Here is a 3,703-nt window from a genome sequence, read left to right as displayed (position 1 = left end):
CTTTCTGTTGCTGAAAAGGAAAGATGATGACAATTACATCAATGGTTAGAAGATAGGAATTGCATACCCATTCTTTGGAGGATCCAGAGGACAGATCCTCTGCTGCCACGTGCTGCGTAGACACGGCAAGGCGTGCAATTATCGCCTTACTCCCACTCAGGTAAGGCGCTCAGACAAGGGTAAGGTGGTAATTGCATGCCTCGCCGTGTCTACAGCACACAGTAGGACAGGCAGGCGATAGTAGAGGATCCAGATTGTTCTTTGGATGAGTCTAGAACTAGTCCTAGCCCCCAAAGTAGGTGGGAGATCGCTCTCACAGTGCGAAATGATGCCTAAGTAAAAGAGTCCTCATTAGACCTCGTCATAGATTATCATAGTCATTGACATCATGATCAGGAAATGCTTAAACAGTATGAGCCTGCAGGGAAGGTCGGAGGCACGCACTGTTGAGTCCGACATTGCCTCCTATGAGGCCTGAGCCTGCAGGAAAGGTCGGACGTAAGGTCGGAGGCACGCATTGTTGAGTCCGACGTTGCCTCCGATGAGGCCTGAGCCTGCAAGAAAGGTCGGACGCAAGGTCTGAGGCACGCACTGTTGAGTCCGTTGCCTCCGATGAGGCCTGAATAAAATTAGCCCATATCAAAGGTATTAGGTCAATTCCATTTTCAAATAAAGAATGACTATGCATTATCCTAGTTCCAAACCAGCCTTTTCTACTTGGGCTAAAATTGGCAAATACTAAATCATATCAAATTGCCTCAATTCTGGATCATCACAAATCTTCTGGGTCAAATGGAATTGGGCCAAGACCCTACTGAATGGTTCATTCACCAATTACATTTAGTTGTATTGTATCATGTGTTTCTACCCAAAAATAAAAAATAAAAAAAATCGTATCATGTGTTATGGTCTATGTTTTTACATGACGCATGAAATTGGTTTGACATAGGATATGAGGTTTACCCGAGCATCTTATATACCTCTCACCCTATCTACACAATCATCTGATCAAGCGGTAAGAGGATGCATCCTATTAATATACCCGAAAGTACGAGACTAAAGGGCATGGTTTCACCATGGGGCACTACAAGTTTACACTCGTCCATGACTGGACTCGGCTCCTGTCAATTGGGGCAGCAGTGCTGCATGTGCAGCACCTGAGATGAGGCAGTGCGCATTTACCGCCTTACCTCCTGCCCAACGCCTTGCTCGAGGAGGGGTAAGGCAGTCAATGTGCCCGCCTCATCTCAGGCGCTGCACCCGACTGCATGTTGCCCGGATTGACAGGATCTTTTTCATCCATGACTACACCACATGGCTTGCTAGTAGCCCGTGAAGTGCATGATGCATGTTAGTACAAACAATTCACATCACAGTAATAGTGAATTCAGAACCTATGGTTTACACTTGGCTTGGGAAAAGGGGATTCAAAATCTACATATAAAATGTGACTCAAATTCATTGGAATAAGTATGTGTTCAAAAGCACTCTATTCCTTGGGCTTGCATAAAACAATGGCTTCATTAAACTTTCTTTTTTTCTATTGCATGGAAGATTATTCATTGCTATAGGGAAGCAAACACGGGAAGAGAGTTAGGAAGGGTATCGATTGATTTAGACTCTGAAATTTGACACATGGAGAATCTAAACTATGTCTCTATCTAACGTTCGCATGTGATGGAATAGGTGTCGTGTAATATTTGAAAATGTAATGGATCCTTATGACAATAATATTTCAATTATAAAATATTACATAGAAATTTTATACGTTGAAAAACTTTCCAATATTTATTTTTAGGAGGTAAAATACAATATAATGTCCTTGTGAAGGTTTTTCAATGCTTGATGCAATTTATTTTACATGGTAAATTACTTAATATAAACACATAAAATATTATTACAACCAAATTTGAATCATGCAACCCCTATAGTGTGAGAATCATACATTAACTTAATACCACAAATACATAGACCGTGGTCCATCTTAGGCAACAAAGGGTACAAAGGACAGCTAGGCAAGCTCTAGCGTGAGGAACAAGGGGAATTTTTTTCCTATGCGGTTCCCTGACCGGTGCGATTCTCTAGTGCCTCTCACAAGAGGAGGGTGGATCCCACCTGGGCAGAGGGTTCGGTCAGTTGCCCCTGGTGGTTCCCACCCCCCTCTTGTGAGAAGCACTAAGAAACCGCACCGATCAGGAAACCGTAGACGATAACGATTCAAAACAAGGGTGTGGTGTGGATGGGTTTGAAACCGAGAAGCATTCGAGAAAGAGTAAAACGAGACTGGCCATAACACAGAGCCCAAAAGCTTCTTACTTGAGCACCAACCCAAGCGAGATGAATGGCAGGTTTGCTATGAGACCCATCAAACTTGGTAGTTAATAAAAAGTCGCTCAAAAAAAATTGAAAACTTTATGAGGGAAGATCTGGAGTCAAATTGCATGAATATTTTGCCAGCGCAAAATTTAAAAAATGTGTAATCTTTTTTGTAAAATTTTAATGACAACAAATATTGATTTTATATTAGAAAACACAAAAAAATCAGCCATTTTATGCCAACACAAATGGAACCTAAAGAAAACTTTTATAATCACAATCAGGGGTGCTAAGTTTGGCCCAGTAACTCTGAGCCCGGCCAAAATTTTCAGAAGTTAGGATGGATTTCTAAGCCTGGGTCAGGCCAGGGCTGGCCTAGATTTTAAAAAACCCAGCTAAGCCCACCTATTTCATCCCTTAATTTTTTTGAACAGAACACTAACATAATTTATTATTCAAAACTCAAATGGAAAGAATTCCAGAGAGGAGCTGGAAGTACAAGGGGACTAGGAGGGGGAGGCACTAACCACCAAGCATTTGAGAGAAACAAACTCAAAACTCTTACAGTAAAATAATGAGCTTCAAAGTTAAGCTTACGAGGAATGTAACAAAACAAAACAGAAGAAACCAACAGACAAGAGACTTTATATCCACTACTAGATCCCATGTAGCCCAATCAACCATACAAGAAGAAGATTGCAAGGCCGCCACCAAAGCCTGGCAATCAGAGCCAGGCCAGTCCGCCCCGGTTGCACCCTTAATCACTATCAGCCCACCTATTTGAACCCTAATTGCAAAGTTTCCACTTTAGTTTTTCCATGTATTAATTTAACTTTCAAAATTTTACATCAATAAATTATTCATTATTAAAACAATTACTATTTAACACATTTCATATAGACCAGATGGAGCCTACATCTTTCATGCTTTTAGAAGAATTGCCTAGTTCAATCTAAAATTTTACTTTATCAGCCAAGGTTTTAAAACCAGAAATCAGACTCAGGATCAGCCTCCGTTGATTCAATCGACCAAAACCTTAGAAAATGGAATTGAAAAGAAGAATTAAACCGTTTCATGGATCTTTAATTTTTTAGAGTTTTTTTTATTTTCGAGACTTGTAGACCTACCTACAAGAAATAAGTTTCATTGATTTTCTGTATTTTGCTTACCAAAAGAAGATCCAAGGTTAATCCGAGTTAGATGAGCCTCTGCTGACTTGTCCTTGTTGAAGTTAGCAAAATAACCAACCCGGCACAAATGTTTTAACCTTGATCATATTTCAGAACTTGCCTGAATTGAGATAATGGTTGAGGAGCTCTAAAATAATGCTAGTAGATTTTGTTAGTCTTGTGAAACTTGAAGAATATCATAACTAGGAAGCTCAATT

Source organism: Telopea speciosissima, chromosome 2, assembly GCF_018873765.1.
Source record: "Telopea speciosissima isolate NSW1024214 ecotype Mountain lineage chromosome 2, Tspe_v1, whole genome shotgun sequence".
NCBI classification, from domain to species: domain Eukaryota; kingdom Viridiplantae; phylum Streptophyta; class Magnoliopsida; order Proteales; family Proteaceae; genus Telopea; species Telopea speciosissima.
Note: the sequence above shows the minus strand (reverse complement) of the source record.